General features: G+C 39.9%; 1 protein-coding gene across 1 annotated transcript in view; it reads right to left on the minus strand.

Annotated features, from left to right (window-relative positions):
- The window catches only part of LOC112149520 (sodium/calcium exchanger 2), a 132,099-nt gene that overhangs the window by 33,290 nt on the left and 81,614 nt on the right, over positions 1-17,195 (minus strand). The window contains exon 3 of the mRNA XM_024277256.2: positions 4,834-4,890. The gene's annotated coding sequence lies outside the window, so the exon portion shown is untranslated. The remainder of the gene's footprint in view (positions 1-4,833; positions 4,891-17,195) is intronic.

Consider the following 17,195-nt stretch of genomic DNA (forward strand, 5'->3'; position numbering starts at 1 on the left):
TTCCCAGAATGCCTCAGAAAGTCGTTTTATGAAAGCTTCCTGTGAGGGAACTAAGGCTCCTAATAATGTTTATTGATTGCAGAAGAACCACAAAAGCCTCCACTCTCAGAACCTGAAGACTTCATCTCCTTTTGTGTGACAGAGAATGAGTTTCTGGTTTCTGCTCCGTCACCTCATTTACCAACTCAAAGGGAATCGGAGGAGTGACCGCTCTGCCTCTGTTTGGTATCAGCAGAGCCCACCTGGCCAACGCGCTGTGAAAGGCTGCTGGACATTTTTGAGACACGGATTTGTTGGAGGAAATGATGATGAAGTGAGTCCCAAAGAAAGAGTGCGCTGACAGAGAACGCCGGCCGTCTGATGATCCGGGCTTTGTCTGAGCGTGACGGCGCCAGCAGCTCTGCGTGTCCAACGCCATCTGCTGTGGACTTACAGAAGCAAAACAAATCCCTTCTTCTGTTAACATCTGAATCTGAAAGCTTTTAATCCACACAAAGAGGCTGAAGCATCCACATTATTGATACCAGGGATGCTATTGATCTCACTTATTATGGATTCCAGTGATCAATAGTACAGAGAGATGTACAAACATGATCCGAACAAACAGCTGTTTGGTGGAATTCACTTCTGGAGAGCAAGTAGGGCGGCCATGATTAGTCGACTAATCAACGACCAATCGACTATTAAATTTGTCGTTGACTGTTTTAATAATTTAATTTCAGCTATATGCTAGCTATTTTGGGTAATTTAGACTTTTTATGCTAATTTGGAGTTTAGCTAATATTTTAGCTGCAAGCTTGCTTTGCATAACTTAGTTTTATTTTTTTGTGGCTGTTTTGGAATTTATCTAATATTTCAGCTACATGCTAGCTGTTTTAGCTAATTTAGGATTTTTAACGTTTTTTAGGCTACCTTGGATTTTAGCTAATATTTTAGCTGCACGCTATCTATCTTGGGTAGTTTAGGCTTTTTCAGTTTTTAAAGCTATTTTGGAGTTTAGCTAATATTTCAGCTAGATGCTAGCTATTTTGACCAATTTATTATTTTTTAAGTTTTTTTAGGCTAACTTGGATTTTAGCTAATACTTCAGCTGAATGCTAGCTATTTTGGCTAACTTAGTTTTTTTTTTTTTTTTTGGCTGTGTTGGAATTTAGCTTACATTTCAGCTACATGCTAGCTTTTTTCGCTAACTTAGGCTTTTTTGTTTATTACGCTAATTTGGAGTTTAGCTAATATTTCAACTACTTGCTAGCTATTTTGGCTAATTTAGGATTTTTTGTAGGGCTGTTTTGGAGTTTAGCTAATATTTCAGCTTAATACCAGCTGTTTTGGCTAATTTAGGCTTTTTAAAATTTTTTTTTGCCATTTAACTAACATTTTAGCTAGCTATGAGCTTTTTCAGCTATTAGCATCAGCGATTTCAGCTATCAACTTCAGCGTTTTTAGCTTTCAATTTCAACATGTTCAGCTATTGTCACTAGCATTTTCGGCAGGCAAATTCAGCTAACAGCATTCAAACTAGCATTATTAAAGGTAATCCCATATATATAGTTTTTAGATAGTTTAAAGATGGTAAGCTGTGTGTTTTACATCCACTTTGTGCATGACCTGATTAGTCAACTAATCAGAAAAAATAATCTGTGATTAGTTGACTCTTAAAATAATTGTTTCTGGCAGCACTAAAAGCAGGACATGAGTTCCACCAAAAACAAGTTCCAGAACAATCCAAAAAAACCTGAAAACAAAATAAAAATGGTCTTTTTTATAGACATTCAGGACTATTTAGAAATAATTTGAAGAGTCTCTTTGATTCTGGCTGTTTGTCTGACAGGCTCACAGTGTTACAAAGATGACATGTCTGTCTTTGAAAAAGCTTAAATCTTTCCTCAATTGAAAACTATGCTTTTTACTGACAAAAAAACTAAAAGGAAGCCTTAAATTAAAGGCACATTCAGCTGTACAGCGTTTACCTGTACTAGCCGACCACTTTTGATTAGTCGACTACTAAAATAATTGTTTGTAGCAGCACTAGTAAGGTGTGAGTAATGCCACATGTACAGGGTGTGCACGTGAAATGTAAGTGCCTGTAGGACGTTCGTAGGACGTCTACACAAACTACACTTTGATTGTTTCCTCAATTGTAACAGTCCGGCTGCACAGAAGGAGCGTGCATGAATCACATGAACAGCACTCACGGCCTCCTTGTGCAGACTGCAGAATTTAGGGAGTTATTAAAGATTGATGAAGCAGGTGTTGTAACTTTATGAGCTGAAACTCCAATTTATGTAAAAATAAACAAATATAAATGGGTGAAATCAATGAGCTTGTGGGAACTGAACCATTTTATTGTGAAATTTTTGAATAGAATCACTGAAATTGGTTCATTTTTCATGATGTTCTAACTTTTTTGTAAATGGTCTGTATAAATCTCTTTGCTTTGATGTGCTGACTTTGATTTGCGGTCGACCCAGAAGGCCGTTCTTCTCCTGCTTCCCGTCAACCCAAACATAATGTGGGTTTTTATTCTGTTTATAGAACAAGGTGGACAGGAGGGAAATACTTTGCTGCATCCTTATTGTGAAAATGATTTATGAGCTCCACCCTCAGCTGTCATTCCAACAGAGGAAGCTCCACTCCTGAACTCTGACTTTAACAGGAACAATCCTGGAAAACACACGTTTAATCCCTTCAGGTGCTTCTAAGTTAACTAAAATCACTGTTGGGTTTTATGAAAAGGACCAGACTTTGTAAAGAGGATTATTACAGTTCTGGCCCAAAAATACAGTTTTAGGACCCTAATGCTGTTCAGGATAACAACAGTCTGCTTTTTAGGAATCAACAAAAAGAAGAATCCTGTGACGGGACAAAGATGCTCAGACAAAAATAGAACAAAAAAAGAGACTTTTTTGTAGGATAAACAGAGTTCGAGCGTCTTAAACATGCTAACAAGCCTCAGTCAGGTGTTGAGTTACACACCTCGTTAGGACGACACACACAGACACACAGCTGTTGTGTTACAGCAGCTCGTTGTGTTGTGACCGTCTTAGTCTGCCTGCATCTGTAAATACATCCATCATCGTCACATCTGGCTGATGAATCTCCAATAACGCACACACGCCTCGCTCTGATGAGAGCTGAAGATGTCCAACGGCTTCTGAAGCTGAGAGCGGTTTATTACACAGACAGGCACCCACGCGTATAGATCCACACGCATCCTATTAGACTTGAGCGATGAGAAAGCGTCGAGGAGCAGATGACGAATCTCCAGGACGGATATGAGAGCGAGGCGAGGATGCAGGGCGATGGAGCCGGAGAAAAGGACAGACGCTTTCATTTTGAAGAAGATGAAGAGAGAACAACCATGGAGATACGAGCTTACACGGGACAAAACGTGTGAACTAAAGGAGACACAGTTCAGCTTCGCCAATAACATACATTTATAGGAACCAACAGAAAGCTGGTAAAAACTCTCAGCCATCCTGATCCTGGTGATCTGAAGTGATCTCAGGTCGCTTTCACACAGGAATGCCAAACCTAAAGTGAACCAAACCGCCCAAAAACAGTTCCAACAGCTGCTCACTAGGGGGCGATAATCAAGTCTTTGCTAGAAAACTATGAAGATCAAGAAGGAAAAGATACGCGGTGTGCTGCCTTCCTCACTAGAAACACAAACACAAACTACAGACACACTGGAATGTGATGCACGTTTGAGAACGTTCTTAATGCGTGTTCATGAACGTGAGTATAACCCATGGATGGGCAAACTTTTCCACTCGTGGGCCACAAAGGGTTCTAAAACGTGACCGACGGGCCGGATCAGAGGTTTGAGGTGTTTTGGTAAGTGACCTCGTATGAAAAGGAAACAACATGAAATCTGGACAAAAATATGCTTTTTTTAAATGTAAAAACTGTGTTTTTTGTTCCTATTTTAGTTCCAACTGCACCAATTGGTTAATGCCTTTCAGGTAAAAAAAACACACTTAGAAAAACTCTGTTTGTTGGAATGACAAAAAATGACTTGAAAAAAATCATGATTGTGAGAAAAACAACAAATCTTCCAACACAACAGAATGCAAAAATAACTTTCTGCACCCAAACACTTGTCAGTTAATTTGTGGAGCATCATCCATGAGGAGACTCTAAAATTACGGGGAAATATAAAGCATTACTATGAATTATCGATATAATTTATTCCAGTGTAGCGGACCAGATTAAAAGGTTTAGAGGGAGTGGTTTGCTCACGCCTGGTATAACCTATGGTGTTCACACTGGACAAGCAGGGAGGGGCTTCTCCTTCTTTTTCTACGCTCTATTGATGCATGTCTACCTCCAACAGCTAGAAGAGTTTTGGTGTGAATTGTCAGATTGGTGAAACTCTGGTGAATCCTGCTATATGTTGTTCTTTTACAGCTCTATTCTGATATATGAAAGACTGTGTTACAGAATTCATCCATCCATCCATCTTCTTGTCCGCTTCCTCCCTTTCAGGGTCGCGGGGGTACCGGAGCCTATCCCGGCTACTGATGGGCGAAGGTGGGGTTCACCCTGGACAGGTCGCCAGTCTGTCGCAGTGTTATAGAATTCACAAACCACAATTATTAATTTTTCCTTCATAATCAATAATCATAACCATGATCGCCATCCATACATCCCAACCAAATCAGAGTCTCTGGTCAAAGTTTAGCTTTCAATCTGTGTTCAGTTGCAGCACATGTTGTGTGCAGAGTCCAAAAACTGTCAAAAATGAGTGTAGCTACACACGAATGAAAGATTTCTGAAGATTTCCTTTTTATTGATGGAGGATTCCAGAAGAATCAAGCCGATCAAACTCACCACTAGTCTCAGGAGCTTCTTCTTCAACTCTTGATCCACATGGAGGTCTTCTTCAAGCTGCAGAGAAAAGCAGAAGAACAGATTTAAGCTTTGATCGAGTGTCACTCATCAGATCCATCACAGAGGAGGGAAAGTGAAGGAGGACGAGAGGAGATGGAGGGTCACTCATCAGCCAGTTAATTAGAAATATATCATCCTGAGGGGGTTGGTCACAGATAATGAACACAAACAGTGAGCTCAGTTTGGATCATAATGTGAGAGTTGATGTAGATGAGTCAGTCCAGAACATCACTGTTTCTAATTTCAACACATTTTTGAATCAGTATCATCAACAAAACATTGATTTCTGAAAAATCTTTTCTAAATTCACAGATAAATGTATTTTAATAATTTATAAAAGCCAAATATGCAGTTTAAAGATGGATAGAGCAGGAGTGGGCAAACGTTTTGACTTGTAAACCACAAGAGGTTCTAAAATGTGAAGAAAAGGCCGGACCAGGAGCAAAAGTGTGGTGTGTTTTGTTGTAAGAAAAAATCTGGACATAAAAATGCTTTCATTTGATTTAAAATATATATATTTACATTTTATAACAGAACATTTGGGAGTTTTTATTTCAAAACTGCAGTTTTAGAGCCCCATGGGTGAATGTCCTTCAGGGGGAAATGCAAGCTAAAGAAATGCTGCGTTCAAGTGCAGTTGGAAAAATGACACACGAGAGCATCAGGAAAACAGCCAACCTCCACCATGACATGAGCGCAGCAACAGAATAGCATCTAGACAACGGTCAACTTATTTATATAGCACAAGAATCACAAAAAAATTAAACATTATTTGGGGCCAGATTGTATTTCTTGACGGGCCGTTGTTTGACCACCCTGGTTCTAGAAAAGTCTTTCACTTAATGAAACGTGGTCCAGAGAACAAATCCAAACTTTCAACATCAGGTACAAATGTCAGAGAATGAAGACGTAAATGTAAACCTAATAAACTCTTTTTGATGAAGTGAAAAGCGTAGTCAACTTTGTCTGTGATGATCAAGTAAATCCTGTTTTCCAGGGAAATTCTCTGGAAACGTCCAACAGAGATTAGAGAAAACCATTAAAATAGTTTTCTTTAGTTCTTATTTCTGCAGAGGGACCAACTTTATTATGATAATTCTGGGATATTTGACGTTTTTACCACTCAAAGGTAAACATCGATTTTCAAACAACCACTCTAAAGAAAATACTGTTTTTGGTGTTTTAACACATTCCTGTGGAACTTTTCTCCCAATAGAGGACATATTGCAATTTCCCCACTGTGGGACTAATGATGGTTTTCTTAATCTTAATCTTAATATAAATTCAATTACGCTCAAAATTGTATTTCTAAATACGTCTATATTCAAATTGTTGTGAATCTGGGGCAGATAAAAAAAAAAATGTAGTTGGAAAAAGAAAGTATATTTGACATAAAAAGTACGCTGCTCCGAGCTCTAAGCAATGGCGACAGGAAGGGGGGATGGGGGTGCCCTGCACCAATGGTCCCGCCCACAACTCCAATTTCTAACGAACTCCTGTCGCTCTGCAGAAACATTTAAAAAAACAGACACTTTGATTTTCTAAAAAACCATCATCATAATTAAAAGATTACTGGGAATGCTTTGAAAAACAGAACAACAGACAAAACAAGAGATTTTAGTGGAAATTTAAAGTAGAAGTACTTAGAGTTACAAAAAGGTGTCAGATGAGTAGATTTATTCAATTTTCTTTATAAAACTAATGTTTCATTGTATTTTAAAATATACATTTGAATGCAAGAAGTCGAGTCCTTGATTTAATTTAACATCAGATCAGATGACAGATAGTTGTGAGAAACTTCAGTCGTATAATAAAAGACTCCAAATAATACTAAAAACAATCATGATTTCACCTGTAATGGTCGTTATTTTCCAACTATGAACACTAGAAAGAGCTTAAAGGCTGCAGAAATCGAGCTTTGGACGCTCTCTTAGATCTCGTCTCACTTGTGCACTTCACAGTGAGACTCTGCAGGAGTCGGGAAATGATTCAAGAGCGCCGTAAAAACTGCAGCTCTTCTCAGTAAATCCTTTGATTGCCAACGTCTACATCCACAGATTCTCTCATCTTTAGAGGTAACATAGAGGACCAAACTGAACAAACGTCGGCTAAAAGTACAGAAAGAATCCAGTTCACAATGCTAGAAAACTAGGAGAGTCCAAACGTGACTGTATCTCATTACTGAAGAGAACATTTTTTAGAATTTCCTTAAGTTTATGCTTTATATTTATGAAAATGTGCATTCTGAAAATCTCCTGCATGACAGAATCCCACCAATAATGCTAGTAAAAAAAGTGTGAGCAGCACAGTGCTCCGAAACAACTTATTTTTTGTCAAAAAAAGGAAGGAATAAAGATGCAAATTACCTTGTTGACCGCCGACCTGCTGCCAGCTGATAGTGAAATGTTATGACGGGCGCAGAACCTTCTGAGGAAGGACTGCAGGTCAGCGTCAGGGTCATTTGCATCTTTGTTTCTTACATTTTTCTGTCAAAAAGAAAAAAAAAACTTCTAAAACTGATTTTCTCTACTTTATGCTGATGTTTAATATTGTTTTTTTTAAGTAGTAGTTAAAAGACTGGATTTTACTGCTGCTTTCTCCATATGTGATGTCTGTAGACATGTGACTGAGACCTTGGAAGGAAGATGAAGCCAAGATGGAATGAAATAAAGTTTATTCCAAACTGGGACGGTCCTCGGGACAACATTAAAAACATGGAGGAGTGTGTTGTGTTTTGGTTTGGTTCTTCCACATACCTAAAATCCTGCAGTTCCAACATCTGCTCATTTGGGGGGGCCTTTGCACAAAAAAACTCCAACCAGGACGAGAAAGAAGCATGAAGAGGAAACTGGATAGTCCTGATAATTGCCTGATTATCATGTTTTGATCATTGACTGTATATGAGAACTGGACCGAGTGACCCCTCCCACTTGATGTTCCAAACAAGAAGTTCCAGGTTCCAAAAAGCCAAAATCGTCTTTTTTTCCCCAAGATATTTTGTCTGTAATTCAAGTTATTCAGGCTAATAAACTGACCAATCAGATGCCTTAATAAAGGTAGGCGGAGCCTGCTTGCCCCCACGTCCAGTATTAAATGTTTGCAACCAAGTGGTAGGGGTGTGGCCTTGTGATTGCCATAGAGACTCAGACCAACTTGGACCAATCACTGCTTAGATGACGTCTGGCTCCAACATGGCAGCGTCCATGTTGAGGTAAAATGGCGACTGAAATGACTTCATTTGATCGGAGCTGGGAGTAAACTAGTTTCTACGGATCACAGTCCAGTTCTGAGATCCAGTCAGTGGTTTTGATACGTTCCTCCTCTATTGACATTTTCCCACATCGTGGTTCATTAAATACAAAAATGTGTAAATGTTCCCTGCGACAGACTGGCGACCTGTCCAGGGTGTACCCCGCCTTCGCCCTTCAGTAGCCGGGATAGGCTCCGGCACCCCCACGACCCGAAAGGGAAGAAGCGGTCAAGAAGATGGATGGATGGATGTGTAAATGTTACTCCTCATGTTTCTCAAATGAATGAAGCTTCAAGTTTTCCGTCATTTTCTGCTGCTCAGAAGGATCAACTCCTCTGAGACTCTCAGCAAACTTTGCTGCAGGTTTATTATGCTTCCATGTGACTCAGGAAGTGGATTTAACGAAGAACTGCTTCATCTTCACATGCGTTCACTTGTATTACCAGATTGACGTTTTCGCCCCCGGGCCAAACTCTGGATCAGAGAGCTGAACCTGACGGTGACATGCGGGCTGAGACGTCAGTCTGGTAATAAAACTGCATTTGGAGCTGAAATGTGAAGCACAGAAAAGCTTATATTGAATCTGAACATGACATTGTTTAATTTAAGGTAACGTCCAGCAGCTCGGTGGGGGGGTGGAGGTCTGTGGTTGATGTATTGGTCGTGTGGTTTCTGCTGGACGGAGATGCAGCCTAATTTCCATTGAAAGAAATCCTTCTCTGGATCAATAAGCAGACAGGCGGAGGGAACGTGGGGAAACTGTAAATGTGTCTGTAGTTAACCAACACGATGCCTCTGAGCTCCAACACGACTAAACCTCAAACTCCACAGATTCAGCTTGTCTTCAAAACAATTCAGAAATGAGTTTTGAACCATAATGATGCATGTGTCACTCTATTGAGTCTTTTGTGTTGTCAACTTCAAACTGTTTATATGCTGCACGAAAAAAAAAAAAGAAAGTTTGTTAAATTTTAATGGTGTTTCTTTATTATTTACTGTATTTTTTTGTAGTATAAGTTACATTCTTTCATAGTTTAGTCGAGGATGCAACTCTTGAGTCTGGAGTGACTTTAATGATTAAAAAAAAAAAAAAAAAAATTTTCTAATATCCCACGACGCTTAAACTTTCACACCAGCTGCTTCGACTCGCGTTCAAGTGTAATCTTCTAATGAGAAGTCTACGTGAGCAAACGTCACCCCGAGTTTCAGGCTCCTGTGTTCAGGACGCTCACATTTGAGTTGCTACTCAGGTCCTTAAGTCCGGTCGCGGGCTCTACGTACAAATCGTGCGTTCACTGATCACGGGCTGAAAGTTCAACTGGTTTAACTTTTAGATGTTTATTCGCAGGACTTGGGAACTCGGATTTGGTAGTGACGGGTGGGTGTCACCCTTTTCAAAACACAGAAGTGCCAACCGTATTAAACCTGGTCCCGAAGGAGAAATTATTGACCGCCTTCCTGTGCCCCTCTTGAAATATATGATACCAAGACAGACATTTATAGGAACAGAGCTGTGAAAACAAAAAGTCTGGAGCAAGACTTGAGGGTTTTTGCATCACTTTGACTTTTTGCTCTGAGTTTCTACCTATTGTAAGTGGCGGACAAGCGCTAGTAAACAGTAGAAAAACAAAAGAAGAAGAACCTCCCCTCTGCCACTGCCTTCAGGTAGTCAGATTCAGACGTCCCAGCTGGGGCTTGGATCTATATACTCTGCGTTTGTAGGCACACGCGCTAACTGACTGTGGGCTTCAACTGTTAAAGGTATTGGAAAAAAGACTCTAGATCGCCGGTTAAATTTGTCTTTTTGACCAAAATGAAGGGAGGAGGGGTGACTTTCCAAGCAATTTTATATAAGTAATACAGACAAACCTCTGCTTTTAACTCGGGTTTCCTCCTCTTCCTTTTTTCATCCTTAACACTGCACGCTCCTCTCCTCCCCCCAGCAGAAGTGACAGGAAGGGAGGGGCTCTGCACTGCAGAGTTATTGATCACATCAAACCTTTGAGTTATTTTATTTTATTTAATTACTTTTCTATTTTTAGATTAAATGAGTGGGGCGTCAAACTGTTTATGAAAAGAACAAAAAAAGAGAAAAAAATTAATATATAATCGTTGTGATTTGGCACCCCCTCCAGCAGATGGTGCCCTAGGCGGCCGCCTAGGTTGCTGGACCTGGTCGTCCTCCTGAATTTTATATTTTCTTATTTGCGCAGCGACATTATTGTTCTTGTTTTTATACTCGGACTAATGTGGTACAGCAAGTCATCAAACTGGGTCACAGAGAGACAGAAGTACCGCTGAAAGTGCCATAATTTAGACGCAGCTCCTGCAGTAGATGGTGAAGCTCATCGCACAGGGAAAGTCTCTGAATCAATGCGATAACGTTCACAGTGTCTATAGTGCTAAAAACTTTTTAGTTCTTTTGGTCTCAGACAGGTGATATATTTGAAAGACGGAGAACAAGGAATAGCTGTATTGCCATAGAGGAATAAATGAACACATCTGAAAAAACACCACATCAGCACCTCGGTCAAATTGCACAAAAAACTCAGACAACTCCTGGTTCACCCAAAAGACAAGATCCAGCAAACAATAAATGCTGAGACATCTAGAAAATACCACATCAATAAAACATACATCAGAGAAACAGGACGAAGTTTCATCACAAGAAAAACACGAAACCTGAAGGAATGTGAAAAGGAAGCCAAAAAAAAAGCCTAACAAGAGCAGGACAACAACATGAAACCAGCGACAACAAACCAATCAAGCAATAAGGGCAAAGGTCATCTGACTGAAGAAAACCAACAAAAGTGCAACTTATACTCCAACTGTGACTCATATTATTTATTTTGCTTAGTTTGCATTTTTTTGCTGCTGTAACTTAAACTCCGGAGTGACTTGTAGTCTGAAGAAATACAGGTTCTATAAGTTGGGTCACTGTGACCTTCTTGGTGACCTCAAACTGAGCTAAAAACGGAGTCACTGCCTCCTCCAACCAAGTTATGGTCCATTAACATCTCCCTAAATATCCATCCATCCGTTACTGTCAGAGGGGTTTGTGGTGTCCTCATTCTCCTCCAGAGGACACTCTGACACCATCTCTCCATCCTGTCCTGGACGACCACCGTCCTGTTTGGACCACAGGAAGCTGTTGCTCAGACTTTTATCAGCTACCTTTTCTCTTGCTGTGGTTTCTCCTGAAGGTTTTCATGAGACATCTGTGGAGGTCTGATGAACTTTAGACTCAGCTCTCTTCAGCAGACGCTGATTGTTCCTCCTTCATCTCGTTTGATGTCCTTCCTCCCTCTGGGTCGGCTGCTGTTCACCTCCTGCAGCTCTGGCTGGAGACCTGCTTCCCTCCCTGCTGTGGGAAGGCTGTGTTCCCCCCCGGGATGCTGCACTCTGCTGGCTGTACCCCCAGAGGAGAAGGTTTTAGTGTTTCCACCCACTGACTCAGCTTTGTGTGTTCAGCCTAATAATGTGTGGGAGGATTCGTTTATCCTTTGTAGGAAAAGTGCCACATAAATAAAGGTTGATTAAATGTCTGATTGATTCTGAATAATTGGTAGTCTCGTAGTTTTAGGAACCGACCATCACAGGGAACGCAGTCAGAAGCAGATCCAGAAGCTGGGTTTTTCTGTAATGTTGCAAACGTGTGTCTGTTTTTTCCTCTTCAGTGACCTCTGCTCTGTTTGGATCTTCACAAAAATGAGTCCTAGCTTGACTGAAGTCTGAAAGAGCTGCAACCTTCTCCGTGACTCTCATAAACATCGGTGTGATGACTTCCTCCTCGCTGCTTCCTGAGTCTGACGCGGAGGAGTTCATTATGGAGACATTAATCAAGAGCAAAAATGAGAATCATCAACCTTAGAGCTCGCTATTTCCTGCCTCCCCTCCCCTCCGTAGAGCAGAGGGCACTTCTGCATGTCATCACTGCCTCGCCTTCCTGCCTCCTCCGTCTGCCCTCCTGAGACAGTTCAGATTATTTAAAGGTCGATCTGTGGAAGACAAACCGACGAGCTCAAGTTTTTAAAAGTCAAGACAGATCAGAGAAACTTGGTTGGAAATGTTGATTCCTGATGGTTAGTAAAGCCTCATAAATCAAAAATTCTGATCAAGAAAGTTTACATTTTTGGACCTCCTGGAGGCGACTCGAGAGATGGAAGCAGTGACTAAGGTCAGCACTTGTAAAGCACAGAAGTGACCTGAAGCTGACAGCGTTCACTAAGTTTGATGATGAAGGTTTCCAAAGGTCTTAGAGAAGATTCTCAGATCCTGAAGTCCTGGAACATTCGGGAAAGGAAAATATCTACATCACGTCCAAAGCTTGATTCAATCCTAAAACGTCTCGTGTAGTCGCTGTTCTTCATGAAATGTTGCTTCAAACGTTTCTGTTCACTTATTTGAAACAGTTCTGAAAGTTCACTAAATACTCCACAATATGTGGTAAAAAAATCCACTTTCACTTCCCATTATTCTCCTGAATCCCATCATGTCCAATAAAACAGTTTTATTCTCTTTGGAAAAGAAACTCAAACTCTTCTGTTATGTTGTGTTTTTCTTCTGATGAGAGTAAAACCAAACAGAGAGATTAATATTAACATTTTACTGTTGGATCTAATTGAATTTCTGTGTGGAAAACTCAGAAGTTCAGTAAAACAGGATGAGAATCCTGCTTTTTCGTCTTTGTGTTCCACTAAAGGTCTGAATGCCGATCACCATGGCAACAGGTGTCGATGCTGCAGAGACGTCCACAAATGAATGTCACAGGTTCATGACTCGGCATCGGCGCCGGTTTGTCAGGAAATGTCAGAAACTGTGGAGACAAAATTCAAACTGAAAACTGTTTCTATAAAACTGCCAACATGAGTGATCAGACTTCCAGATTTCCTTGAGTTACTTTTATTTGTTCCTACGCAGAAGTTTGTTCAAACTGTCCAGCAGTAATAAAGTTCTGCAGCAGCTCACGGGTCAGTAAACTGTTTTATGGAACATCTGTTGGAAAACGATGTCTGGACACTGAGAGATACTGAAATAATAAAGATTATTATTGGAATGAAACATTAACTCATTAAGTCATAATTTGGTTTTTATGTTGTTTTCTTCTCTTTTCTTTCTTCTAACTGGACACAGAAAACAATGAAAACTCCAAGTTTACTTTCACCATATCACAATCATAACATGTTATCACAACTTAAAGTTTTATTCTTTTCAGCACTAATTTAAATCTGAATAAATATGAACAGATCACATTCACAGTTTGCTTATTTTTGGTGATTGTTTGTTTTTTTGGGTCCTGTTTGTGTTTCTGTGGAAATTATCTGAACTTTCTTTTAGCTGACGTCATTTCTGACATGAGTTGGAGTTAAATTGGGGAACCTTAATGTTCCAGAAAGCGAAGGGGCTTTTATTTATTTCCAACTGACTCGTCTTGTGTCAGAGTTATGTTTATCCTTTAATCAGAAAGATTCTGGATTTTCCAGAAGCTTCTTTCTCATAGAATTGGATCTTTAATTGAAGGGTTACACGCTTGTCTGTCAGACTTATCTAAATTTCGAATTTAATAAACAAGCTAAAAAAACGAGTACGAATGAGAAAGTATTTATTTACGGCTAATATTTGTTCCTCTTTATTTCATTGGTCCCTGACAGGTTTTATTAAGGATGGTGAGATTTTAACCTTCTTTTAGTCTTCTCTTTGGTTGTAGATTCAGTTTAATCATGTGATCATTTTTTTTAAGCAGTTTTACTTCATGAATGTTTCAGTTTATGACTGAGTTTCCCGCTCGTGTCATTAGAGAAGAGCAGGTCTGTTTCTGCTGAACTCTGAGTTTTCATCAGTTAAAATTTCAAAAGGACAAACGTTTCCAAAAAGAAAACGAGCCGATCTCGTTCCGTTTGAGTGCCCTGCCTCGTTAAGTCACTTTAACTCATTCAGGAAGATTAAAAAACACGCAGGTCTCTGGATGAATAATGGGGGCATCACAGTGAGTCTGTCGCTCATCATTTCCTGCGTCTGATCGTCCTTCAGAACCTCACGTCATGTGGTTGAGTTCCACAGCGAGGGAGGAGATTTGTTTTTCTATGATCAGCCTCGAAAAGACATGAAGGACTTTAAAAGTGTTTCAGAAATCAGAACAAAGAAACATGAAGCAGCTTCATCACAGGAATAACAAACACTTCAGTCTGGAGAAAACAAACCAACACTCGTTAGGACGATCAGACGACCCCCCGATGACGATGGCGTTTTTAATATTTTCTTGTGGCATTTATCTGATATATAAAGACAATTAAATTATAATTACATTTCTGGGTATTTCAAATCATTGTGACAAAGAAAAAATGCATTCTGAAAAAGATTGTATTTGTGATGGTGAAAACATGAGCGGGCCTCAAGGGGGGGCGGTGTTCCCCTTTCTTTCATCCTAGAACTGTCCTGATCTGTGGTGACGTTTGCTTGTTGTCCATTCTCCTGATCTCCACCTGGTACATTTAGGACTGACAGTTCTTACTCTATTGTCAGTCTGTTCAGCTTTGACTTACGGTCAGCGTCTCACAGTTTTCGTTGTTTCTGCTCTTCTGGTTTTTGACCCTTTTTTCTGTCGCTGGTTATGAGTACGTCTGTCTCCTTGCTGACAAGATGATCTCATTGGATCTGATCCTAACAGTTTTACTTCAAATCTTAAACCAATATCTTGTACCAAAGGCAGAATTAAATATGTTTTAAATTTGAGAATTCCCTGATTATCATTCGGTCATTTTTTAGGAGCATCTTCGGCTCAGTTTCCAAACAAATCAATGAAGTTGTCTATAAATAATGCAGTACATTCAGATGAAAACCATTATGCTGGTTGATCAGCTGCAGCAGAAATATTAAAGCTGAAGCAATTAGGAATCCTTCTGCTCCGCCTCATTAACTAAACGCTGCAGCTTCATCAGGAACGTTTCATCTCCTCAGCGTCGCCGCCGTCTCCTGCTCACACATTTTGGTGGCTGATGAAGGAGAAGTGAGAGCTGCATACTTTAGAGATGATGCAACACAATGTGGTGAGGAGGCTTTATGGTGACTGAATAATACTGATCTGGAGCCTCCGTGAGGCAGGGGAACACACCAAACTCTCATTTGATCTTTAAAACATGGAAACATGAATGAACTTCAGAAAAACACATGATGGTGTAGTGCATGAAAACACAACATTCCTGATTCTGGAGGTTTAAAAATCAAAACAATTACTTTCTTTTGCAGATTGAAGAATTCATTTCTGCATGAAAAGGTAAATATAAAAGCAGAAACATCTCTACACGGCTGTTCCGGCTGACATTTCCCAATGATCAGCACCTCTCTATGAACCTACTCACTTCAGACTGCTACGGTGACCCGGTTTTGACCCGCGGGTCAGAGCAGTCAAGACGATTGATTCTGGATGTTATCAAGCGATGACACGAGCGCTGAGAGCGCCGGGCTGCAGCTTCAGCAGCGAGATGGGCATTTTAATGAAACGAGTTCGAGTCATTACTCACACGAGGAGAATGCTAAAGCACTCGGCGCCGTCGCTTCTGAAGGAAAGCGTCATTTAGAGCTTCACTCAGATTCCTTCTGCTGCGCTGAGTCCCGCCGTCGGCTCTTTGCTCATTTCATGTCAGGAGCGCAGAGGAGGCACAGGCCCTCCTCTAACCGACTCAGAGGTGAGAGGTTTTACTTTTGTTTGTTTTAGAAAATATAAACTCATTAAAACGTTAATTAAAATGTATAGTTTATTCTAATTAGTGGACAAACGTGGGCTGATTGAGAGAAAAAGATTTGAACACAGCTGCTGACAGGTTTACATTTTCAAGATGAAGATGAAATGTAGATGTGTAAATCTGTTTGTTGATTTTTTTTTTTATAAAAATATTTCTACACAGACACACATTAGCTCACTTGAACCAATAAACAAAGAAATTCTGGTCCATTTGAGAATCGTTTTACCTGATGATGATCTACTGTGGAAAATCAAAAAAAAAATCTAAAAAATCCAGACTAAATCCAGCCACTAAATCAAGAAAAAAAAATCTTAAATATAACTAATAACACTAAAAACAACTGACTTCAAAAATTAAAAAGTTAATATCAATCAAAATGTAATGACATACAGATACCCAAATAAATGCAAATAAGTCCCACCCCTCCAGAAAATTGACTGTATCTGAGAACTGGACTGAGTAGCCCCTCCCCTCACTCTTCCAAACAGGAAGTAGCTGCTGGCTCCAAGAAGCAAAAATCCCACAGAGAAATAAACAGCTGATATTCAGCCATTCCAACATCAGAATAACCGTTTAAACATCTTGATAATCCTCTTTATTCCATCATATTTTTTCTGTAGTTCAAGTTTTTGAAGGTATAATCTGACCAATCAGGCGCCTCAAAAGTAGGCGGAGCCTGCTGGCCACCACGTCCAACGTTCAAAACGTCTGAAAGATTTCACGTAGCCTGCTTTCAAGTAGTAGGGGGTGTGGCTCCAGAGTGGTTGCCATAGAGACAATGACTCAGACCGACTCGGACCATAACGACGTCTGGCTCCAACATGGCAGCAGAAAGCATCAACTTGTTTTGTACTCACTGTATTTAAATATTCTCATATTTCTGTCTCTGGGTACTGCGGGGGTCAAATGTGGGCTTAGAGCAGTCATGTTATTAGAGAACTCGCCACATAAACTCTGTTTAAAAAAACTGGTTTATGTCACAACAAACATTGAATTTTATGAATTGTCTGCCTCTCCCCGCCCATTCTATGTCATCTTTGTATCTTTTTGTTTTAATGTTTCTCACTGGGTTCTTTTTATTATTGTTATATGTATTTTTCTAACATGTATTTTATTTATTCAATTCAATTCAATTCAATTCAATTTTATTTATATAGCCCAATATCACAAATTCGACAGTTTTTAACACCTGTCCAGGGACTACTCATGAAAAATGACTTTTGGGCTTTTGATGTGCACTGTCCCTGTAAAACAAACGAGTAACTAAATAAACTAGGGCTGTGAACATTAACGCGCCTAATTAATCAAAG

The sequence above is a fragment of the Oryzias melastigma genome, linkage group LG13 (assembly GCF_002922805.2).
Source record: "Oryzias melastigma strain HK-1 linkage group LG13, ASM292280v2, whole genome shotgun sequence".
Taxonomy (NCBI): Eukaryota; Metazoa; Chordata; class Actinopteri; order Beloniformes; family Adrianichthyidae; genus Oryzias; species Oryzias melastigma.